General features: G+C 44.7%; 1 protein-coding gene across 2 annotated transcripts in view; it reads left to right on the top strand.

Annotated features, from left to right (window-relative positions):
• DNAH2 (dynein axonemal heavy chain 2) overlaps window positions 1-26,871 on the top strand; it is a 3,497,426-nt gene that overhangs the window by 477,864 nt on the left and 2,992,691 nt on the right. The gene's annotated exons all lie outside the window — the stretch shown is intronic.

Below are 26,871 nucleotides of genomic sequence, written 5' to 3'. Positions count from 1 at the left end.
GTAAGGTCTTTCAGGCATTCTTTCTTCAGAAAGATAGGGATATCATGTCAGAAATTGCGAACACCCTGACCAACCTTGGTTCCTCTTTCCAGACCCAGGTCTCTCCTTTCCCTGGTACACATCTCACAAACTTCCCTAAAATAGACTCAGCCTCCCTGTCTTTATTAATGAATTGCACCAAATCGGGCTCCCCAACAGACCCCTGTCCACGAGGATCTTCCAAATGGCCCTTCCAGGGCCGGATAAAACAGATTATTATGCTATTAAACAACTTCCTGGAAACTGGCTACCTTCCGGCCAACCTAAAAGAAGCTAGGGTCACCCCCCCTGCTAAAAAAGCCTAGTGCGGATGCCTCTACTCTTATAGACCTATCTCCCAGCTCCCCTTCCTGGCAAAAGTGATAGAACAACATGCACTGAGGGCACTCTCAACCTACTTGGAGGATCACCAGCTACTCCAATCACGACAGGCGGATTTTTGAGCCCATGATAGTACTGAGCTAGTGATGTTGTCTGTTTTTGACGAGCTCAGAATTATGGCTCACAACAAACAACCGAGTGCCCTGATTTAATTAGACCTATCAGCGGCATTCGATACGGTCAGCCATAAAAAGCTGCTGTCCCGTCTTCTTGACCTGGGCATCAGCAGGCTAGCACATCAATGGCTAGAATTGTTTCTATCAGACCGGACTCAGAGGGTTCAGTTGGGTGAACATACATCGGCTAAGGGCACTCTTACTTGCGGCGTACCCCAGGGCTCTGCATTATCCCCGCTCCTCTTTAATATCTTCTTGCCACCCCTGGTTGAGATCCTGGCTCACATGGACTGCCGGTTTTCAATTATGCTGATGATACCCAACTCCTCATCCGGATCAGCAACTCTAGTCAGGGCCAGGAATTGGCACAAAAGCTGCTCAGATTCACAGTGAATTGGATGATGGCCAATTCTCTGAAAATAAACTCCGACAAGACCGAAGTGCTCATCATTCCCATAAAAAACAGCCCTTGGTGTGACGTTTTTTTGGCCACCGGAACTGGGTACTTCACTCTGAGCTGTCCATGTCCAGCCAGGTCACCATGGTGGTTGGAACCTGGATAGGACTGATGAGGCAGCTATGGAAACTTTTCCCTCTTTTGTCAATGTTCTCACTACAGGCAATTGTCTCCACCACTGTTATCTCTAGGCTAGACTATGGGAATGACCTTTATATTGGCCTCCTGGCCTCCCCAAGAAACTTATCAAGAGACTGCAGGTAGTGCAGAATGATGCGGCTAGGCTCATTTTCAGACTTCCCGGAAGGACCCGTGCTACCACTCTTCTACATAGATTGCATTGGCTCCCCATCAAACAGTGAGCTCAATTTAAAGGCCTCTGTTTTGCCCACAGAGCAATTTATGACCAAGCACCAGTGTACATAAATGAACGCCTGGAGGAATATGTTCCTGGCCGAACACTGCGATCGTCTGAATCCTGCCGTCTAGTCCTTCCCAGATATATCACCAAATCCAATGGGGGCAGAGCATTTTTCGTCTTGCTACCACAAATTTGGAATAATCTACCTGAGCACCTTCGTAGGGAACCGGTCATCCTCACATTTAGGAAACAACTTAAAACGCTCCTATTTAGGGAGACGTTAGTCACAGTGTAATTTCTGTTTGCTGCCTTGTGTTTCCAGCCGCCGTCAGTGATTTTGGTCACTCTCCCTAAAAGCGCTTAGAGGCCTGAAGGTGATTTTGCCCTATATAAAAGACATCAAACCTAACATAACCTCTTTCCATCTCTGACACAAGACATCGCCTCTGCGGTGCCAGACGGCGGCGATGGAGCTTCCTGTGTCAGAAAACCTACCTCCTGTTTTTCCTACTAAGAAACATGATGGAGGTGAAGGAGAGGGTTTGGAGTTTCTCCATCTCAATTCTGGCACAGTTCAACCTCCTATGGAGTCTAGCTGGTTGATTGACTTAGGAGAAGCTAGTGGTGTGGAGTTTTCCCCAGCCTCGGGCCTCCTGTCACCTCCTGGTTTGGCTACAGAGGCAAGCTACTCTCTGGCAGATATGGTTTGATGAGTTTCTGCCATTTTGGTGACGCTTCCCTCTGTGGAAATGACAACAGATCCAATATTTGGAATCCTGTATAAGGGCCAATGAGGGGTAGAGCTGGTGCTTCCTGTAGTGAGGCTTTTTTTGATAGTCTGTTGGGGGCTTGGGCTAAGCCCGAAACGGGGACCCTTGTGGATTGCTCTGTTTCTCACAAACACCGGCCGGCCCCTGGGGATCCAACATGCCTCTTTAGATATCCAACTCATCATAGTTTTGTAGTTCAGGCTGCCGTGGCTGTCCAAAATGTTGATATGTTCCCTGCTGTCCCCCCAGAGAGAGAGGCCAGAAAATTAGATATCTGTGGCAGGCAAATTTTTGCCTCAACCAGTTCTGTACTGCTATGCCTCAATACTTCTTGTGTTCATGAACTCTTCTCCCATGCATTATGGGATTCATTGGAGCAACTGCTGCCCTCCCTTCCAGGAGAGGCACAGAACGACCTTGTCCCGGGCTAGGCAACAAGCGGCTAAACTGATTATTCGTTGTGGTATGGCCACCACTGATTCTGTAGGTCGGCCTATGGCCTTTCAGAGGTTATTCAAACCACTTTGAGTAATATGCCTTTTGATGGAACCTGTCTATTCAGCACACACGCTGACTCTGCTTTGCAGAGTTTTAGAGATAGTAGGGTGGAGCAGATTCTTAACTCTGCCTGCTTCCCTAATGCTCTAGTAGTATGTACTAATCTCCTTTATGTAGTAGACTCACTTTTTCATTCTCATATGGCTTTTCTTTTTAAACTCCCTTTTCCAGTGTGATACCCGGTGAGGTGTTCCAGCTTGCTGCAGGAACTTTTATTCTTTTTATTCTGTCTGTGACAGGTTAATTTTCCAGTTATTTGGGACTTATGTAGTTTTGTATGCCTGCTCTTACAGTCATCTTGCTGAAATTAGTTTTTCTACCCGAGGGTTTATTCTATTGAAGTTATTTTGCTTGCGTTGTGCGGATGTACTGTTGCTTTGTTCTCTGGGACCATCCTCTGTATGCCTTGTAGGCATTTTGAGATCTATATCAGGTGCTTATTATCCCTTATAGCAGTGATACTCAAAGTACCATCCAGGAGTCGTATGTGGCCCTCTTGACCTTTACATGCAACTCCCTGGTCAAGAGCACCACTGGGCTAATGTCTATGTGATGCAGCACTAACATAAAAATTATGTTAAATAAACTGTAAAACATTTATTTAAAGGTTAATTGAAATTAAGGAAAGTAAGTAACCAGCATTTATCCAGTATTGGATCTGTCATAGATTCACATGCTTGAATCATTCCCCATCATCAAAGTGGAAGTCCCACAGTACTTTAATAAAGCAATGTGTATCACTATTATATGCTATGGAAAACGACAGATTAATAGCCTTTCTATGTCCTTTTTTGAAAAAAGGACCAAACTTGAAGCATAATTAATCGGACGACATCACCCTCTAGAACAGTCCCTCAGATTTTTACTGCACGTCCTTTGAAGAGTCTCCCTGAGCTCTGCACAGCTATCTACCAAAGGGTATTGTAAGACCTTCCTTTTTATCTTTAAAATGCCTGAAACTCCTAAAAAGGGATCTCTTGGCCCTGTGGCTGTCAAGGTAGAAAATGTCTTCATGTATAATCCCTACAAGGATGGCAGTTTTTTATTCTACCCTCATCATGTGCTTTGCTCTTCACTACACATAAGGAAAGATGGAAGGGCAACTTTTTTGGTGTCAAATTAATAACTACACCTGACGAAGAAGGTTAAGAAAAAAGGAAGAGGTTAAAGGAGTAAGCCACTCCAGACGCTCTCACAAAGCTAAATGAAAGACTCACTTCGATTCGCAAAACAAAGGAGAAAAGTGAAGAATTCTCTTCAGGAGCTTCTCTCTGAGGTTTCAACTCCAACTATTTATCCTGTAGTACACTCTGCATGATGCCCCACAGACCTGTCGACAGCAGAGCAAAGATCTAAGGCCTTCTCTGCCTTGACGACGCCAATGATGTCCACAACATAAACATCAACGGCGTCGCGACATCCCATTGAAGTTCACAGTTGACTATTGCCTCGTCAATGATGCCCTTCCCGTCGATGAGGGCATTATCATCGTCTGTATCTGCATCTCTGTCAACATCAGCACTTTGTCATCGTCCATCGGGGGCCTAAAGTCTCCAGCTTCACAATCCATCAGGGACAGACCGCCCCAACCAGAGAGCCCTGGGGTAAACAAGGTATAGGATTCACTAGATCATGTTTGACTGCAATAGATATTTATTTAAAGAAATGTAAAGAAGTTAAAATGGACAAAAACCATCATCCACAACTTGCTGGGGGTGGCCATCGTCGACGGCGGTGTCCAGTGGTGGTCGACGATAGCTGTGGTCTGCGGTGTCTATGACTGTTGCCGTTGACTGAGACACTCGTCGATGATACTGTCAACTAATTAATTCTATGTGCAATGCAGGTGTTCTAACATTGCCTGAACAAATTTCTTTCGCACCATCATTTCCTACACCATTACATAGTCCCTCTCTAGTGCATATAATCTATCAGGGCCCATGATATCAGGGGGCAGCATTATTATCAAGGCTTCCAGGAACACATAATATAACAGGATGGTATGTCATATGTTTTTGCCTTCTCTACAAGCTCTTCTGCAGTCATTTTCCTTCTTCAAGGTCTGTATACAATTATCTGAGATACTTTCAGGGGCCATACTGCTACTGCAACTGGTCACTGCATGCTTTTGCGCTTTTCCTTCCCCAAGCGCACTGAGATTCTCCCACTCAAAAATGTGCGGTTCACGACTCCTTTTGGGATTCGCAGTCTCCAAAGGATGATCCAAGATCATCAATTAACAACCACAAATGGATTTAATTTACTAATCCATGTAATCTGGATTGAACATTTAACTACCTACTACCCCATCCCAACCATACCTTGGTGGACTCACCTTTGAAGTTGTATACGAGAGTTAAAAAAAAACCCTGCTAACAGTTTCCAACTGTTAATGTCCGTAATAGTGATAGATTGTTTCTTAGAATGCCTTCTAGCACAAACTGAGACCTCAGCGTATTCTACTCCCATACTGATTGTATATTTTCAGAGAAGGCGTGAGAATAGTTTGTAAACCAAGCCAATGGCAGCGCTTTTTCTGCAAATACATAAAAGTATATATGTCGCTAGAGAACTTACCTGTCTCGTTATTGGGTCGCCATGACCGGAATCTGTGTTTCCCAAGTGGTTTTACCTATCTTTAACTTTCCCCTATAACAGTCACTCTACATTGTGAGGGTATGCACCTTTTCTCCAGTTTTGGGGTGTCTTTCATAGATTCACATGCCTGAATCATTCCCCGCCGTCGGAGTGGGAGTCCCACGGTATAGGTATATAAAAAAGCCATAAATATGCCCATAATAACCAAAACCTTTGATACCATGAAAACCAGGACGTAAAGTAGCCCAAAGCTACCAAGAAAAAGTTCCACATCTATGACTATCATAGTCATTATACATAGTCCAAACTGCAGCCAATCAGGCGACAGTACCCACCAGGATGTTCTCCTCAGAGGCTCAGGCTCTCAGATTTTCTACCGCACGTCGTGTGAAGGGAGTCTTCCTGAGCTCTGCTCAGTTCTTCTCAATTCTTCAGGAATTTTCTACTCTCAGGATGTCTTCTTCTAAGAAATCCTTATTCAGGCCTTGTGAATCTTGTGGTCAGCTCTGGCTTTTCTCTGAAGATCCCCACAAGAAATGCATCTATTGTCTATACCCTGATCATCAGGTGGGAGACTGCAAGATATGCAGGACCTTCCCTCAGAAAACCCTCAGGGACAGAGCGGGCCATCTACTTCTGTGGCTATAGAAGCTTAAAGATCAGGACAATCCAGTTTCTGAGGTGGCAAGTATTGCCTCTGGGTCATCTGTGTCCTCTAGGAAGAGGTTTGCTGAAGAGGTTTTGTCTTCTCCTGGGGCCATGGTGTTGAGGAAACAACAACCCTCTAAGGGTTCTGAAGGGCCTGCCACTTCCAAGAAGGCTACTCCACCTGCCAAGGGCAAACCTTTGCCTTCCACGCCCCTGAGAAGGTCAGTGAAAATGTGACCTCCTAAGCCAACTTCTGAGAAGATTCTCCCTCAGAAGAAGACCCCGTCGTCGACGACGTCGTCTACGACCCCTTCGTCGACGAAGATTCCCGTCGACGCAACATCTACATCGACGATGACCTTCTCCTCACCTAAGCCTCAAATGATTATGTCGTCGACATCATCCCCGTCAATGCTGGTCTCTGTATCTGTGAGACCCATCTCGTCGACGAAAGAGACTGTACCTATCGTCGGCGTTCCGTCGACGGCCAAGACAAGAAAAAACTCATCGATGACGGCCTCGTCGACGGCCACTTCATCCTCGTCGAAAACTTCCTCGTCGGTGGCAAGCTAGTCATCGAGAACTACATCATCGTCGACGACCAAATGGACGACGAAGCCACATCGTTGACGAAGCCCTCCTCGTTGTCGAAGACGACCTCTTCGACGTTTTCACCTTCAGTGACCATTCCATCGTCGATGGGCCCGTCAACGACTCTCCCGTTGACGCAAAAATTGTTATCTTGTACGGAGCTACAAATCTGGTCACCGTCTATGGCCTTAACATCTACGCCGTCTATGACGACACCTTCTTTGTTGCAGAGACGTGGTTCCACACTTGAACCCATATCTTCATTACATCTTTCTCCACATAAGGTACCTCTACAGGTACCTGAGCAATTACTGTATTCAGATGAAAGTGAAGAGGACTCTGAGGTGGATAACAGGTTTTGAGTTGTTCATAAAGTTCCAGGAAGATGATCAGGATGACCAACCTTCTCCTGAACCTGTGGCTTCACCTCCGGATAATATCCCTACAGCTCAGATGCCTTGACTTTATTGAATAATCTTCAACATATGCTAGACGACTATTACCGCCGGTTCCCACCATCTGAATCGGCAGAGTCCTTGCCACCTACACCGGTTGCTAAAGCTTCCACTTCAGAGTTCCGGTCTCCTAGACCACCTTTGCCAGTGGCTTCGCATAATTCTCCTGAAGCACATTCATCGGATGATGAAGATAGGGAGGAAGGTGAAGTAGACGAGAGATCTCTTTTGTCGGAGTGGGATGAGTACCAAATCCAAACCCCTTCTCCATCACCTCTGGCTTCTGCTGATTCTCCTCCAGTGGATATTGAAGGCTTCCCCCTCCTCATGGAAAGAGCAACTCAAAGATTCCTCATTCCTATGGAGACGAAGAAGGAAGAATGCTTCCTGTATGATTTTAAGAATCAGCCAAGGAAACCACTACTGGCGATTTCCATTATAGATTTTATATGGAAGGAGGGATTGAAAGTAATGTCAACTCCTGCGTCTATTCCTCCAGTCTTGCCCCGACTGGACAAGAAATATAAAGCGCCTGACAAGTCTCCAGCATGCCTCATAGGACACCCAAAGGCTGACTCCGTGATCTTGCAGGCTGCTTAAAGACGAGCTAGGAATCCATCTTCTCTGATCACAACCCCACCTGACAGGGACGGCAGGCGGCTGGACTCAATTGGAAAAAGAGTCTCCACCATGGCAGCAACAACAGTCCGTGCGGCTAATTCATTAGCCATTCTGGGTCGGTACGACCGACAGATGTGGTCAGACATTTCACCATATATCGATATGCTACCAGAGCTGTCAAAGGCTGAAGCTCTGAAGATACTACAAGAGTGGGAATGAATCTCTGCGGAGATTATTGATTCGGCAGTAGATATCGCTTCCGCAGGTTTCAGGCAGCTAGCGGGTGCTGCTGTTCTACGTAGGCAAGGCTGGTTGAAGGCTACTTCGTTTCGCCAGGAGGTACAGGCAAAGATACTCAACCTGCCGTTCGATGGAGAGGGTTTGTTCGGCCCACAAGTAGAGGAAGCCCTGCCAACCATCAAGAAAGACACAGAAACAGACATATCTCCTGGTACCTTGCAATTTTGGAAGCTGTCCTTTTGGGGTGCAAAAGGACGTGGATCATTCTCTAATCGAGGAAACTATAGTCAACAAACACCCTACAAATCGTATCAAGGAAATCAGCGCTACCAATCACAAAGATATCAATCATATGGTCAGCGCAACACTTCCTATTCTCAAAATAAAAGGAAGCCTTCCTACCGCGGAAAAGATTCAAACAAGAAACAATGAGAATCGCCACCTGTTACCGCTTCTGCCGCAGCCCCATGTAAAGGTTGGAGGAAGAATCTCAAAATTTTACTCAAATTGGTCCTCAATGACATCGGACAAGTGGGTCCTCGACATTGTATCCAAAGGTCATGCTCTAGAATTCGAAAAGTTTCCTCCAAATTTCCCTCCAAGAAGCCCACCTCCAGCTCATCTCAAAGAGCTGTTTTCCCAGATAAATTCGATGATACAAAAAGGAGCGATTGAAAAAGGCCCTCCATTGCAGAGAGGAACAGGATTTCATTCAAGGTTTTTCCTAATAAAGGAAAAATCAGGAGAATGGCGTCCCATTCTAGATCTTCGATCCCTCAACAAATACCTAAAGAAATTGTCATTTTAGATGTTAACGCTTCAAGAAATTCTTCAACTTTTGTCGGCAGGGGATCACATGGCCACCCTCGACCTTCAAGATGCGTACTTCCACGTTCCCATTCTCCCCAGGCACAAAAAGTTCTTGCTTTTCAGAGTGGCTGGCAGGGACTACCAGTTCAAAGTCCTTCCCTTTGGACTACGATCGGCACCCAGGGTATTTACGAAGGTCCTAGCTCCAGTAGCAGCGCACCTCCGTCTGGAAGGGATTCAAATATTTCCTTACTTCGACGACTGCCTTATCAAGGTGAGTTCTTTCTCAGACACAAACGCCCATGTCCAAAGATGTCTGTCTCTGTTTCAGTTGCTGGGCCTCTCTATCAACCTCGACAAATCTCATCTTGTTCCATCGCAAAGGCAAACGTTCTAAGGGGCAACTTTGGACACACAATTAATTCAAGCCTTCGTATCAGACGAAAGACAACAAAGAATCTGCATGCTGGCTCACAAGTTAAGATCAAAAAAGTCAGTTTCAGTCCAACAGTTCAAGTCCTTTATGGGAATGGTCTCTTCTTGCATCCCCTTGATACCCAACTGCCGCCTCAGGATGAGGCCCCTACAAAAAGAGCTCAACCAGCAATGGTTACAGGTCTCAAGATCATTCGAAGATCTTATTCAGGTCACTCCTCGAATGCGAGAGGCCTTCCTCTGGTGGACTCAAAAAAGAAATGTAGAGAGTGGATGTGCATTCCTTCAAGAAGCGCCGAATTTTACAATCACCACAGACGCGTCCCTCGAGGGTTCGGGAGCATATCTTCAAGGACTAACGGTCAGCGGAAAATGGAGCCCTCAACAACGGAAGTGGCATATCAATCTACTAGAACTACGAGCCATCTTCTTAGCCCTGAATTCGTTTCGGACAGTCATTCTAAGAGCCACAGCACTGATTTGCACAGACAATACTACAAGTATGCATTACTTGAACAAACAGGGAGTAACAAGATCGGCTCTTCTTTCTCAAGAAGCCCAAGAAATATGGGATTGGGCGATACGGCACAAAATCAATCTCTTGGCAGTTCACATGCCGGGAGTTTCAAATGTTCTGGCGTATTCCCTCAGCAGGTCTACGGTGTCCACGCACAAATGGGAACTACATCAGCCAATGGTGGGTTGAGTCTTCCAACAGTGGGGTCATCCCGAGCTGGACCTCTTTGCGACCAAGAAGAACAGCAAATGCCTATTCTTAGCAAGCTGGCTTCCCCACAAGGATTCTCAGGGGAATGCGTTTTTGATGAACCGGTCTCAAATATATGGTTACGCCTTTCCTCCGATACCGTTGGTTCCCAAGGTTCTGAGGAAGATGAAGAGAGAACCTTGTGGTCTAATTATCATCGCTCCCAGGTGGCCCCGCCAATTCTGGTTCACCGAACTTCTATCAGAATGCGATCCAATTCAGTTTCGACCAGAACCGAATCTCCTGTCCATTCAGGGCGGTCAGATTTGCCATCCGGACCTTGCATCTCTGAACTTAGCTGCCTGGTGCCTGAGCACCTTGAATTTTCTCATCTAAATATCCCTGCGGATTGCAAGGAAGTTCTCATAATGCTTGAGCTCCTGTCACAATAAAGACATACAGACTTAAATGGAAAAGATACTGCATGTGGTGTCAATCTACTGAGGTTCACCCGATTCATGCAACACCTGAGCAGATATTACCTTTTTTCTTACACTTAACAAGATCAGGCCTCTCTCATTCAACTTTAAAGGTTTTTCTGGCGGCCATTTCAAGATTCCGACAGGATGGGTGCAATTCTCTCTACTCATCGAGGATAATGCAACAGTTTTTTTAAGGAGCTGTTTCGAATGTTTCCTCCTGTACGTCGTCCTCTTCCATCCTGGCATCTTAATGTGGTATTAGCGCAGCTCATGCGCCACCCCTTTGAACCTATTCATAGAGTGGATTTCAAATTTCTATCCTGGAAGGTTTCTCTGCTGCTAGCATTCACTTTAACAAGAAGAGTCAGTGACATTCAGGCTTTCACCGTAAATTCACCTTTCTTGCAATTCACGTCCAATTCTGTGGTGCACGCACAAATCCCAAATTTATGTCAAAGGTGCCTTCGGATTTTCACCTGAATGAACCAGTCATCTTGAAAACAATTTTTCCTAACCCGCAATCCCCTGCGGAAAGGGCGTTGCATACCCTTGACATCAGAAGATTTCTTAAGTTCTATTTGCAAAGGACCTCTACCATTCGTAAATCTGATCAATTGTTTGTTGCCTACGGTAGAATACGACAAGGACAGGCGGTGTCTAAACAGACCATAGCTAGATGGATTTGCCGCTACTGACTTTTGCTATCAACAAGTTGGAAGACCTTTGAAGACAACTCCAAGAGTGCACTCTACGAGGGCGGTCTCTTCCTCGACAGCTCTTTTTGCTGGTGTTTCGCTTCAGCAAATCTGCAGAGCAGCAACTTGGTCCAGCAGACACACTTTCACCAAGCATTACTGTTTGGAAGCTGCCAGCAATGCTGATACATCAGTGGAACAGGCGGTTCTCCGCAATCTTTTCAAATAAGGTGAGCCTTTGTTTCCCTCCTCCGTACTGCTTCTCAGATGCTTATTATCTTGCCTAATATTGAGTACATTCTCATGTGATTGCAAATTTTCATGTATTTATGCATATTAGCTTTTTTAGTATGTGATTGCATATGCTTTCTATAAGCAGGTTTATGTTACAAATAGCGTCTTCCAAGCATTATTTGGGTACTGCTATCTACTCTGATTCAGGCATATGAATCTATGAAAGATACCCCAATACTGGAGAAGAACAATAGTTACTTGCCTGTAATCTGCGGTTCTCCAGTATTCGTGTCTTTCATAGATTCACATGCAACCGGCCCACCTCCCCTCAGAGGCTGGTTTATGCTCTTATCTCTTGGTTACACTCTTGTGCGAGAAAATCTGAGAGCCACAATCTATGAGGAGAACATTCTGGTGAGTGCTGTCGCCTGATTGGCTGCAGTTTGGACTATGTATAATGACTATGATAGTCATAGATGTGGACCTTTTTCTTGGTAGCTTTGGGCTACTTTACGTCCTGGTTTTCATGTTACCAAAGTTTTTGGTTATTATGGGCATATTTATTGCTTTTCATATACCGTGGGACTCCCACTCCGACGACGGGGAATGATTCAGGCATGTGAATCTATGAAAGACACCAATACTGGAGAACCACAGATTACAGGTAAGTAACTATTGTTCTTACTATTTAAGCAGAAGGTTTTTTCCACAAAGTAAACTATCACTTTATGTTTTACTTGTATGATAATTTTCTGTCGCTATAACCAACAAATGTGGTATAAAATAAATGCACTATTACATCTTGTGCATAAGAGATGCAGTAGTCCATCAGCTAGCAGGGTCAGCAGTCTTGCTGGCATAGAGGGCTTAAAGTAAAATATTTTTTAGTTAGCATAACGTAAGATTCTGGACATAAAATTCCCAAAACCTATTCCATACTCACTGTCAAACACGGCCACATCCCTAGTCACCTTTCACTTCAAAGGTTACTTTTTTCTGGGCACAAGTTTCATCATTCTCTGCATTTAAGACAGTAATTCCTTTAGTTCCTGCCCTTCCAGTTGCACATCAGCCATGCTTACTAACAGCAATATATTGTCTACCACATTTGGCGGCCTACATTACAAAAAGTCTTTCCCCAAATTAGGGTTCGGCGACAGCTCGCAAATACTGACGATAGTCAGGTACCACCTACCTTCATCCCCACTCATCCCGTGGGTGCGCACATTTCCTACTACTTTCCCCTTTGGCGAAAGATAACTTCTCTCTCATGGTATTAAATTGACACCTGTGCCAGACCCTGTAGTTTCATGAAGTACCAGGCCCCTAAGGAGAAGTTCCCCTCTTCTTTTGAATTATTATACAAGGAAGCATACATTATGCTATGCAACAATCAACAAAATGTCCTACTCCAATACAGCTATCGGTTCCTAATAAAAATGGGGACCCATCCTAGGCCTTTAAAATGGTTCCTCTCTCACAGCTCATGTTATGCACATATCTGAACTTACAGGATGCATATGCCCTCATTCCCGTGCATCCCAAACATTGCAAGTATCTCCGATTTGTTTGAGCTATAGCACCCATTACCAGTTCTGAGTCCTACCATTCGACCTCGCATCACCTTCACACATTCTCTTCAGATGCCTACCACCAGTATCAACTTAAGGTCATCAGCTATTTCTCCACCATGGAGTACTAGCTGCTAAACCTTCCAACGCAGATTGAACCATCTGAAATAACAAAGCTGCTCTTACATTACTCTTCCAGCATGATATTCCTCTCAATGTTCTGAAGTCAATAACTTTTTCACGACATGACCTAGATCTATAACAGCTTTAGTCTCTCTCTTTCTCTCTCTCACTAAAAACCAGCAGCGACTAAGAAATTTTACTACCAATGTCTCCAAAACCGATGCTTGTGCAGCTGATTGATTTGCACCATATCCTTCATAGCAAATACAGTACCATTTGCGCGACTGTGGATGACACCATGAATAGATGAGTTACAAGAACAGGCTTTCAAACAGAAAGGTTCCTTTGAGGACATCTGGAACATCACCATAGACATAGTTGTAATACCAGCGGTGGTCTCAAATCTCTCATTTCTCACAGACCTCACATCCTTTCCCCACTACTCCTCTTCTTGATAAATAAATTAAACAAAGGTCTTCAGTGTGGTAAACTTTACACATCAAAAGCAATAGCTCGGTAGGCAATACTAATAGGAACAGATAGCCAGCATGCATTATCTTAACAATCTAGAAGGTACTCTTTCAAGTACACCTTCCCAACAAACTCCACAGCTGTTTAGCCAGCTATCAACCCGTGGGATACCTCTCAGACCGCACATACATCCAACGTAAGCAGGCGCTCTCAACAAATTCAAGATCAGCCTCCAGAACATAGGACGGGATCCATCAGAAAATATAGAATATTTCCACTTTCAGGTAGAACCATCACAGGATCTCTTCCGATAAAGGAAACCTATACATGTCAGTTGTATTCCAGACCATACCCACTCCCATGGCCATAGGGAAATACTTTTTTATCAGATCATCCAGATTTCTTACCTTTTTGAGCTCATACCGAGGCTTCACACCTCATTTTTTAGAAAAAAAAGCTTTAAATTGAGTATGTCGTCAAAGGAGTAACATACCCTAGACGCTCTCTAAGCTCCTTAAAAGGCTTATGTAACTCGGAAAAGGACAGTTCAAAGGAGAAGCACAAAGACATCTCCTCAGGAGCTTCGCTGTCAGAGCTTACAACTCCTACTATTTCATAGGGAGTTTGCTCTTCTAAATGTTCCACATACTCGTTAACAGCAAGGCCTAAATCTACTGCCTTCAATGTCTTGATGACGATGCTAATAGTGTCAATAACAGAGTCCACTACAACATCAACAATGCATCAGCGTCGTCCGCTTCTCGGAATCCTGCCGTCCACCAATGCCTCGTCGACGGGTTCCGTAAACATCACTACCTTTTTTCTGTTGACAATGGCCCCATCGGCATTTCAACGTTTATTATTACCTCTGTCTTCCTCATGCCTTCAGGGATAGCCTATAATAGGTAAGAGTAGAAATAACTAGCAAACTATTCATATTAAATGGGTTTACATTGTGCTCATAGTGTCAACAGTGTACCCTACAACTGTTGGAAGCATTACTGGAGTACACTCTGCTTTATCTCCAATCTCTTGCAAGATCAGTGCATATGTCTCCTAACGTTCCCTTCACAAACATTTTTGGATATGGACGTTTATCCCTTTCTCTCTCTTTTCTAAAGAGTACTTAAGCATTCCATTTGGAGTTCTTTGACCTTTCCCCCTGTACTAGCTCCCCCTCCACAATGCCAGCCCAATATTGTTCTTTCCCCTCTTATCAAACCACCTTTTGAACCTGTTCACAAAGTGTTCAAGTCTCTCAATGAAAGGTCACATTACTATGGATCAGCTCGTACAAACATACATAAAGGTTTTTGCAACGCAACAGGCATTCTACGTTTCTCTAAGGAATACTTGTTTCTAAGTACACATTTTATCTTTTTCCCAAAGTTCCATCATAATTTTATTTCAATTAGCCTTGCATACTTCCTATTTTATTTTATCCAACGCCAACATCTCCAGTTAAAATTCTCCTTGCCCTAGACATCATTGTCCTAAATTCACATTCAGATAATTCTGTTTATATCGGACTGAGCAAATATGGCAAACAGATCAAATATTGTTTTCATAGGGTTAATTCACACCAGGTACTTCAGTAAAAGCCGCAACCATTACAAAATGTTTTGCTGCAACAATTACTTTTTGCCACTCCATCTCTAGTAAACTTCAAAATTTGAGGGCTATATAACATTATACAAGGGCTGTATACTCCTTGCCTAACCTTGTTTGCAGAGGTTCCTTTGCAACCGATCTGTCAGACCGCGATGTTGAACAGCACCCACACGTTCCCACAGAGCTAATGCTTGGAATCATCACACTACAGTAATGCAGCTGTAGGACAGATGGGTTAAGATCTCTGTTTCTATAAGATGAGCCTTCATTTCTGGACTATTTATGTATGTGGTTATTTGTAATTATATTGCATATCTATAATTGTATCATATGCAGTATACTAGTTCCATCTTGGTTACAATATATATACAATCATCAATGTATTTTATTAAACTCAAAGGCGGCTTGGTATATTTCTATAGATCTATTTATATATATCTGTAACCCTTATTTTACTAATGTTTCTTTAGCTAAAGGTTTACATATTAATGCTTACAATTTCTATATCTATGCTTGGTTAAATATATATTATATACTAGCTGTACCCGGCCACGCGTTGCTGTGGCTCAGTCTGGTTAAATGGAAGAGAAAGAAAAGAGTAAGCGCACATTTCTAATATGTTTAATTTCACAATGCTTGTGGGTATACAATATGTTTTTGTCCATCTTAATATATGTAGACTATTGTCTAATGCGTCCCTTGTATTTGTTGCGCAGCAACCAAATCGATAGGGCCTGTTCGGGTTGCAAAGTGAACCAACTCCTCCCCCCTCCCTCCACCCACTTCCCGGTCTGCCATCCTGACACCAACTGTCCATCCTAATATATGTAGACTATTGTCTATATGCGTCCCTTGTATTTGTTGCGCAGTAACCAAATCGATAGGGTCTGTTCCGCCTTTCGATTAAAAATACGCGCGTTTTGGACACGCGCGTATTCGAATCCAACATTGTGTATATATAAACACACGCTCATGTTGCAACTCCTCCCCCCTCCCTCCACCGACTTCCCGGTCTGTGATCCTGACACCAACTGTTCATCCTAATATATGTAGACTATTGTCTCTATGCGTCGTTCTTAATGTTGCCAAGTGAACCAACTCCCCCCCCCCCCCCCCCTCCCTCCACCCACTTCCCGGTCTGACGCGCTAATGTTGCAAAGTGAACCAATTCCTCCCCCCACCCACTTCCCGGTCTGCCATCCTGACACCAACTGTCCATCCTAATCTATTTAGACTATTGTCTCTATATGTCATTCTTAATGTTGCAAAGTGAACCAACTCCTCCCCCCTCCCTCCACCGAATTCCCGGTCTGCCATCCTGACACCAACTGTCCATCCTAATATATGTAGACTATTGTCTATGTGCGTCCCTTGTATTTGTTGCGCAGCAACCAAATCGATAGGGTCTGTTCGGGTTGCAAAGTGAACCAACTCCTCCCCCCTCCCTCCACCCACTTCCCGGTCTGCCATTCTGAAACCAACTGTCCATCCTAATATATGTAGACTATTATCTATATGTGTCCCTTGTATTTGTTGCGCAGCAACCAAATCAATAAGGTCTGTTCGGCCTTTCGATTAAAAACATGCGCGTATTGGACACGCACGTATTCGAAACCAAGTTTGTGTATGTATAAACACGTGCTAATGTTGCAAAGTGAACCAACTCCTCCCCCCTCCCTCCACCCAGTTCCCGGTCTGCCATCCTGACACCAACTGTCCATCCTAACATTTGTAGACTATTGTCTCTATGCGTCCTTTCTTAATGTTGCCAAGTGATCCAACTCCTCCCCCCTCCCTCCACCCACTTCCTGTTCTGCCATCCTGACACCAACTGTCCATCCTAATATATGTAGACAATTGTCTCTATGCGTCTATTGTAGTTGTTGCGCAGCAACCCAATCGATATGGTCAGTTCGTCCTTTAGATTAAAAACACCTGCGAATTTGACACGCACGTATTCAAATCCAACGTTGTGTATATATAAACACGCGCTTATTCAAATTCAACATTATGTCAAAATTTCAAATCAATCGGTGAAGAACTTTCGTAGATTTAAGATTTTTTTCAAACGCACATTGACATTTTTATGTGTCTTTTTGTGCTTTCGATTAAAAACACGTGCGTATTCGACACGCGCGTTTTTGAATCCAACATTGTGTATATAAAAACATTCGCGTAATCGAATGCAACGTTGTGTCAAAATTTCAAAGCAATCGGTGAAGACCCTTTGGAAATTTGAGATTTTGAACAAACGAACAGTTACAATTTGTATTTATATAGATTATATCTATGTATTTGTGTATTTATATATGTGTGTATCTTTCATAGATTCACATGAACACACCCTCCTCCCCTAAGAGGCTCCCCATATAGCTTGGGATTAGTTATTAACACTCCTGCTTAAAAATCTGAGGGGCTCAGCCACCTCTTTCCTTTAAAGTAGGCTTCTGGTTGCTGGTATGTTGAGCTTTCCCGCCACGGCAGTCAGTTCTTCTTTTATTGTTGAAAGGGCCGGGCCGCCCCTTTGCTGGGTCAGCTGAGCGCTATATAAAACCCTATAACATAACATAACGTAACATAACATAACATAACGTTCTAGTGGGTGCTGTCGCCGGATTGGTTATACTTCAGGTTTGGTCCTTTTTTTCATAAAAGGACTTGGAGAGGCTATTAATCTGTCTTTTTCCATTGCCATTATAGCACATAATAGTGATACACACTGCTTTATTATAATACCGTGGGACTCCCACTTCGAAGATGGGGAATGATTCAAGCATGTGAATCTATGAAAGATGCCAATACTGGAGAACTGCAGTTACAGGTAAGTAACTTATTTTCTTTCCAAACCACTTAACTTTAGGAACACCATCATTTATAAAAAAACATCTTGCAGAAAAAGTATGATGGTCTGTTAATAATTCATTAACATGCAAAACCATTTAACTTTAGTATATCAGAATATCAGTGCATTTAGAAGTTCTTTTTTTTAAGTGATAGTTTTCAAACATGAATTGAGAAACATTCCTTCTTCCCTACACCCTGATAACAATGCCAATAGTGTAAGAAGAGACAAATCAGTTGTCATGTGCACCTATTGGGGTTGGGGTTTCTATTATACTTGAACAACATATAGTTTATTAAACCAAACACTGGAGAAGGCTTTGTACAGCACACATCCTGAAGTCATGTATTTCGAGGTCCTTATGAACTAATGAAGACAAAAGGAGGTAAAGTGAAATAAAATAATTATCTAGGATCACACCGTTTGCTTAAGAGGAGAAGCCAGGATTATAAGTTATATCTGTACTGAGTGTTACCGACGCATCCCAGTTAAAAATTCAATAAAACATTTGTTTAAAAAAAAAAGAAAGGGTTTTGTTGTACTAGGGCACCCAGAGAAATTAAAATCATAATTAGTTCTTAGGTACAATTGGCATGTTTGCCTCTTTCATAAATTCTGTGGTTACTCCAGTATTGGAACTTTCATAGATTCCCATGCTTGTATCATTACCCGTTTTCGGAATGGGAGTCCCCGGTATACATAAAATATCAATAGAAACCATTACCAAAACAGAACCAAGGCCTAGGCCCATTCTTGTTTTGCAACCTATCCACCTCTTTTTGTAAAAGAGACAAAAAATGAACAACCAATCAGATCAGCCTCACCCCTTAGAACCCTCTTGAGAGAAGCTCAGAACCTCAGATTTTCTACCACAAGTTATGCGAGGGAGTCTCCACTGAGCTATGCTCAGTTTTTTCCTGTCAACTTTTACTCTCCAACTTTTTCACCAGTTTTTCTTCCACAAGTACTTGAGTATGTCTGATAAGGAGAAGAAGGCCCTCTTTAAAGCCTGTGCTACTTGTGCTAAGAAGAGATTATATGTTGAGGACAAGCACAAAGATTTATTTAACTGTCTGTACCCAGACCATTAGGCATCAGACTGCAAAATATGCTGCACTTTTTCCACCAAGACTCTGCGAGACCGTGAGGGGCGTCTTTTGATCTGGCTTCAGAAGCTAAAATCAAGGCAGGAACCAGTCTCCAGTTACAGTGATAAATCATCCTCTGCTACATCTTCCAGGAGGTCTGTAAAAAGGGGTAGAGCTTCTCCTTCTGAGAAACGTCCTGGTAAGGCCTTATAAAAGATCTCTCATTGGTCTGAAGGGTGTAGTCCTGTCGAATCTCCTCACCAAGGTGTAAAGGAGAGGGAAGGACTGTCAAAAGGAGTAATTTCTGAGAGGAAATACAGCTCTGTTCCTCCAACTTCTCCTCCTGCGGCTCCAAAGACCTACAAAAAGCCCTCCTCATTATTGTCTGAGGTAAAATCCGGGGAAAAAAGTTCACTCATCGACAACGCTGTCAACGACTCTGTCGATGAAAGCATCAACGGTACAGTCTTCTCCTTCATCTCTGGCTCCGTCGACGGACTTGTCGATGGTGATATAATCTTCTCCGGCGCTGACACATATGGGTTCCGCGTCGACGATTTCGACGCCGGTGATGATTGTGTCGTTGACGATGGTTTCAACGAGGATGTCGACGACGAGTGTGACGACGGCTGGGATGACAACGTTCTCGATGACGCTGCACGATAACGTCCATTTCTTCATCGACAACACTCATCGTTGTCGACTGTCCCGTCGACGGTGGAAAAAATGTCTATTTTACTCAGAAAGCACCAAATTACGCCTTAGATGACTTCCCCCCCAGGAGGGTGACTCCTTTACCTCCTGCACTCCTCCTCGAAGAAGAAGGATCGGAAGAGGATGATGGACCGTTTGCTTATGCTAATAGCCCTTCTCAACTGCACGGTAAGTGCCAGGACACAGATTCTTAGGGGGAATATGGGGATTACGAACAGCATGATCCTTCCTCACAATATCAAGAGGACTACCAACAGGAGATGGTCTCTATGCCTTCCTCCTTGCTAACAGACATGCAGGCTATGCTGTTAGACTATAGGAGAAGATTCGCAACACAGCCTCCAGTTCCAGTTGTGGTGCCTGTTACTATTGTTCCTCCTGCTAGTCTTGTTGCCCCTCAATTGCCATCACCTCATCCAATGCTTGAAGTTCAGGATGCACCACCTGTTGTGCCCCCGTTCAGGATGACACCTCTGATAACGACCAGGGCACCGTCATGATTCCAGATCCAGATGCTGAGTGGGATGACTATATCATTCCTGATCCAGCTACTCCTGCTCCAGCACCTGTTGAGTCCTCCCCTGCAGATATGGGGGGTTTCCATGACTTGATGGAGAGGGCCGCTAAAAGATTTGACCTGCCCATGACCAGGGTGCAAACTGATTGCTTCTTTTACGACTTTAATGAACCAAACAAGAAGTCGGTCCAATCAATACCTATTGTTGGTCATGTCTGGGATGAGGGGTTAAAGGTAATGCAAAATCCAGCCACGGTCATGCCAGTACTACCTCGCCTGGCGAAAAAGTATAAGGCTCCAGATGATAGCCCAGCTTGTTTTACCAGCCAACCTAAACCGGCCTCGGTCATCTCTCAAGCTGCCCATAGGAAGTCCAAAAATCCTTTGGCTCCCCTTATCACTCCTCTGGATAAAGAGGGCAGATGTCTTGATAATGCAGGCAAGCGATTTTCATCCATGTCCAGCCTGTTAGTCAGAGCTGCTAACACCTTGGCTATACTTGGTCGCACCAATCGCAAATGTGGTGCGACCTTTCCCCCTATCTAGCCCAGTTGCTGGAAGAAGGAAAGAAGTAAGTAAAAAGGATTCTCGAAGAGGGCGAGATAACATCTGCAGAAGTCATTGACTGTGCAATGGATATTGCAACGACTGCTTTCCGCTCCTTGGCTGGCGCGGGACATCTCCACTCTACAGAAGGTCTTTTGCAGATGGGGCAGACCTTCCATAGATCTCTTTGCCATGCCGGAGAACAAAAAATGGTACAAAAGGGGGTGGTAATGGACGGAGCATCTGAACCAATCAAACACTCACACCCAGTCAAAAGATCTGGGTTTAATCCATCACCGTTCTTTAGCCCACTCTGCCACCCCAGTTCAGACATGGCTATATGCAAATCAGTCTGACCCTGTGCCTCATGGGAACAGTCCAGCCCGAACTGCCAAGCCATGCCTTCCCTGGACCGGAAACAAGCTTCCGAGGACCGGTTTCTGGCATTACAGCCGTCTTCAGCCCGGCTTGCTTGAATCCAGTGGCAAAGTGAGCAAGGGACTCTTGTCTGAGCATACCCTGCCACACTTATGGCAGCCAAAAGCGGTACAAAAGGGGGTGGTAATGGACGGAGCATCTGAATCAATCAAACACTCACACCCAGTCAAAAGATCTGGGTTTAATCCATCACCGTTCTTTAGGCCACTCTGCCACCCCATTTCAGACATGGCTATATGCAAATGTGTCTGACCCTGTGCCTCATGGGAACAGTCCAGTCCGAACTGCCAAGCCATGCCTTCCCTGGCCCGGAAACAAGCTTCCGAGGACCGGTTTCTGGCATTACAGCCGTCTTCAGCCTGGCTTGCTTGAATCCAGTGGCAAAGTGAGCAAGGGACTCACGTCTGAGCATACCCTGCCACACTTATGGCGACCAAAAGCGGTACAAAAGGGGGTGGTGATGAACGGAGCATCTGAATCAATCAAACACTCACACCCAGTCAAAAGATCTGGGTTTAATCCATCACCGTTCTTTAGCCCACTCTGCCACCCCAGTTCAGACATGGCTATATGCAAATCAGTCTGACCCTGTGCCTCATGGGAACAGTCCAGCCCGAACTGCCAAGCCATCGTGTTTGATTGATTCAGATGCTCCGTCCATCACCACCCCCTTTTGTACCGCTTTTGGCCGCCATAAGTGTGGTAGGGTATGCTCAGACGTGAGTCCCTTGCTCACTTTGCCACTGGATTCAAGCAAGCCGGGCTGAAGACGGCTGTATTGCCAGAAACCGGTCCTCGGAAGCTTGTTTCCGGTCCAGGGAAGGCATGACTTGGCAGTTCGGGCTGGACTGTTCCCATGAGGCACAGGATCAGACTGATTTGCATATAGCCATGTCTGAACTGGGGTGGCAGAGTGGGCTAAAGAACGGTGATGGATTAAACCCAGATCTTTTGACTGGGTGTGAGTGTTTGATTGGTTCAGATGCTCCGTTCATTACCACCCCCTTTTGTACCACTTTTGGCCGCCATAAGTGTGGCAGGGTATGCTCAGATGTGAGTCCCTTGCTCACTTTGCCACTGGATTCAAGCAAGCCAGGCTGAAAACGGCTGTAATGCCAGAAACCGGTCCTCGGAAGCTTGTTTCCGGTCCAGGGAAGGCATGGCAGTTCGGGCTGGACTGTTCCCATGAGGCACAGGGTCAGACTGATTTGCATATAGCCATGTCTGAACTGGGGTGGCAGAGTGGGCTAAAGAACGGTGATGGATTAAACCCAGATCTTTTGACTGGGTGTGAGTGTTTGATTGATTCAGATGCTCAGTCCATCACCACCCCCTTTTGTACCGCTTTTGGCCGCCATAAGTGTGGCAGGGTATGCTCAGACGTGAGTCCCTTGCTCACTTTGCCACTGGATTCAAGCAAGCCGGGCTGAAGATGGCTGGAATGCCAGAAACTGGTTCTCGGAAGCTTGTTTCCGGTCCAGGGAAGGCATGGCTTGACAGTTCGGGCTGGACTGTTCCCATGAGGCACAGGGTCAGACTGATTTGCATATAGCCATGTCTGAACTGGGGTGGCAGAGTGGGCTAAAGAACGGTGATGGATTAAACCCAGATCTTTTGACTGGGTGTGAGTGTTTGATTGATTCATATGCTCCGTCCATCACCACCCCCTTTTGTACCGCTTTTGGCCGCCATAAGTGTGGCAGGGTATGCTCGGACGTGAGTCCCTTGCTCACTTTGCCACTGGATTCAAGGAAGCCGTGCTGAAGACGGCTGGAATGCCAGAAACCGGTCCTCGGAAGCTTGTTTCCAGTCTAGAGAAGGCATGGCTTGGTAGTTTGGGCTCGACTGTTCCCATGAGGCACAGGGTCAGACTGATTTGCATATAGCCATGTCTGAACTGGGGTGGCAGAGTGGGCTAAAGAACGGTGATGGATTAAACCCAGATCTTTTGACTGGGTGTGAGTGTTTGATTGATTCATATGCTCCGTCCATCACCACCCCCTTTTGTACCGCTTTTGGCCGCCATAAGTGTGGCAGGGTATGCTCAGACGTGAGTCCCTTGCTCACTTTGCCACTGGATTCAAGCAAGCAGGGCTGAAGACGGCTGGAATGCCAGAAACCGGTCCTCTGAAGCTTGTTTCCGGTCCAGGGAAGGCATGGCTTGGCAGTTTGGGCTGGACTGTTGCCATGAGGCACAGGGTCAGACTGATTTGCATATAGCCATGTCTGAACTGGGGTGGCAGAGTGGGCTAAAGAACGGTGATGGATTAAACCCAGATCTTTTGACTGGGTGTGAGTGTTTGATTGATTCAGATGCTCCGTCCATCACCACCCCCTTTTGTACCGGAGAACAAAAAATGGCAGTTCTATGCAAGCTTGCTTCAACATCCGGGATCGTTGGGGAATGCGCTTTCAATGGCCTTGTCAGGCACATTTGTTTACGCTTTCCCCCATTCTTCTGATCCCCAGACTTCTCAGGAAGCTCAAAGCAGAACCCTGCAAGATGGTTCTGATTGCTCCTGCATGGCCCCGACAGTTTTGGTTCACAGAACTGCACCTTCTCTCCCTGGACCTTCCACTTCCGCCTATTCCTTCACTGCTGACAATGTCCCAGGGCCAAGTCTGGCATTCGGATCCGCAGTCTCTACACCTCTCGCCTTGGCTCCTGATCAGCGAGAATTTGTTGGTCTGAATCTTTCATCAGAATGTAGAGAAGTGCTTTCTCAGGCAAGAGACACGGGCTGCCAGAGGACGTATCGTGGTCGACACTGGGGGCTCCCTATGATTCTTCACAGGACTGTCCTATCTAGACAGATCCGCAAATTCACTTTTACATCTGCACATATCCCGATTCTGGACAGAACTAGTGTCATTGGGCTGCTTAAAATACAGATTGACTGTCTTAGATATTGAAGTCCACCCTCCTTTTGGCCCTAGACATCGGTCCTACTCATTTATAAGAAAAAGGACTACGCATAGGCTGAGATTCACAAAGATAATAAAGAGATAAACCATTTAAAGTCACAACACAATACTTGAATACTCATGCAATCTTCTAAAGATTAGAGAACTACGCATTGGTTGAGCATCATAAAGATTCCAGAAGAAATACTGGCTCTGTCACATTTCAGTTCTTGAATACTCATGCATTTTGAAGTCTGCTTAGTATTTACCAACACTTGAAGTCGCCATATACAACGTAAGCCCTGAAGAAGTCCCCTGCGTGGGACGAAACGCGTCGGTTGTATGGTGTTCTATTTACACGCGTGAAATAAAGGTCTGAGAATCAAGAAATATCATTGTACGAGACTCATTGCAGAATTGATATTGTTAATTACATTGTGGTGCATCTGTGTTGTTGTAAAAGTTTAATTGAATTCCCTAGGGAATAGGCACGATTTCGGTGGGTGCCATTCAGTGTGCACACAACCCCTTATCGGATGTTATGGGGAGCAAATATATATGGGGTTATTATCTGTTAGGTGCTATCAAGAAGTAGGGACCACCGTTAGATCTGTGCTATCCTAAGAGCCCCAAGTACCTACAAGACATAAAGGTTGAAGTGGAAGCGTTTCTGCATTTGGTGCCAGCAAATCGGTGTCCATCCTTTTAAGTCTGAACCACATGAAGTTCTTCCATATATTCTGTTAATAACAAAATTGGGGCTGGCTCACTCATCCATCAAGGTGCATCTTGCCGCCATCTCTCCCTTCAGACGCACGTCTTCAGGCCCTTCCTTCTGGTCAGCAAGGATCATTAGGCAGTTTCTCAAGGGCCTTTTCAGAGTTTTCCCTACAGTCAAGCCTCCTCCTCCTCTTTGGCATCTGAACTTAGTTCTCGCCTAAATCACGAAGCCTCCTTTCGAACCCATTCACAGAGTAGAGTTGACATTCCTCTCCTGGAAGGTAGCTTTTCTACTAGCTTTGACATTCGGCTAGACGAGTGGAGGAATTGCAGGCTCTCACCATCCAGGAACCCTTTCTCCAGTTCAAAAAGGGTACAGTGATACTGCGTACCAACCCAAAGTTCATACCAAAAGTACCTTCAGACTTTCATTTGAATGAGCCGGTTATACTCAAAACTTTTTTCCCTCAACCGGCTACTCCGGCAGAAAAGGCACTTCACTCACTGGACATTCAGAGGTGCTTAAAGTTCTATCTCCAATGTACTAAGGACTTCAAGAAGTCTTCTCAACTATTTGTGTCCTTTAGTGATCCTCGTAAGGGCTTTCCCCTTTCCAAGCAGGGCATTGATCGTTGGATTACCAGTGCTATCCAGTATTGTCACAGAGCAGCAGGCAAGCCCCTGGAAGGGCAAGTCCGTGCTCTTTCCACGAGGACGATTTCTTCTTTTGACAGCCCTCTTTGCCGGGGTTTCCTATCCGGGAGATCTGCAGGGTGGCGACCTGGAGCTGTACCCATATGTTTACAAGGCACTACTGCCTGGATTCTGCAACGCAGAGTGACACATCAGTTGGATAGGCAGTCCTGAGGAACCTCTTTCAGTAGTGGTGAGCTTTCCCTTTCATCCCTCCTTCCATGTTACTGTTTCTTCAGCTCTTGCACATTTTTGCATGTGTTTATATTTTATAAAGTTTCTAAGTTTGTTATTGACCATTCAAATTGTCGTAATGGTCAATATGCTATTGCTTTGTTCTTGGTTTTATAATGGTCATGGTTCCACAAATGTGCGGATAACTGCTAGCTACTCTGACACAAGCATGGGAATCTATGAAAGTTCCAATACTTGAGTAAGTAAACAAGTTACTTACCTGTAACTTTGGTTCTCCAGTATTGGAAACTTTCATAGATTCCCATGCGACCCACCCTGCTCCCCTGGGAAAGCTCAGCCTCTTCCATCTTCAGTGGTGTGGTTACATAACGGCTACGAAAATCTGAGTTTCTGAGCTTCTCTTGGGAGGGTTCTTAGGGGTGAGGCTGATCTGATCGGTTGTTGATTTTTTAAAATCTCTTTTAAAAAAATAGGTGGATTAGGTGCAAAACAAGAATGGGCCTAGGCCTTAGTTTTGTTTTGGTAATGGTTTCTATTGCTATTATATGTATACCGGGGACTCCCATTCCGACGAGGGGAATGATACAAGCATGGGAATCTATGAAAGTTTCCAATACTGGAGAACCACAGTTACAGGTATGTAACTTGTTTTCATCTCATCCAGGAGCAATGTAGAAGTTCATTTCTCATATTAAAGATTCTGTTCTCTCATATTCTTATGTTCTAGTTCTTATATCTTCTGTGCATTCAGCTCAGTGGAAGTTGGGTATTGTTAAAGTAATTGTCTTACCACATCTTTGTATTTGAATTGAATTTTGGTAAGGAATGAAAGCTCCATTCTGCTCTGATGTTTGTTTTAAGGAAAGTACAGATTCTTGTTGTGGTGGGATGAATAACTGTTCTAAGTGCTTCTGACTGTGATCAGTCTTGATAGCAAAAGTATTTGTTGTAAGATTTTTATCTTGCTTTTTCCATGCATTCTTACATACGGTTAAGAAATGCAAATGATTGTTTTTGTACATTTATTTACATTAGAGAGGCACCAGAAGTCAAGAGTGTGAAGAAGGAAGCAAACAGAAAATCAGTTAAGTGCACAATAATGCTCAGGCAATTTTTGTTGTTCTTTACATTATTTTTTTGTTATACTCCTTCAGTGTAAACAAAAAGCGCAGTCAACACATTTCACCTAGTCTCTGGCTTATCTCAGGGCATGATCCAATTTGGAGTCGGCGACTACTGCC

This window comes from Lissotriton helveticus, chromosome 12 (assembly GCF_964261635.1).
Source record: "Lissotriton helveticus chromosome 12, aLisHel1.1, whole genome shotgun sequence".
Lineage (NCBI taxonomy): Eukaryota > Metazoa > Chordata > Amphibia > Caudata > Salamandridae > Lissotriton > Lissotriton helveticus.
This window is presented reverse-complemented; position numbering and strand designations above follow the sequence as displayed.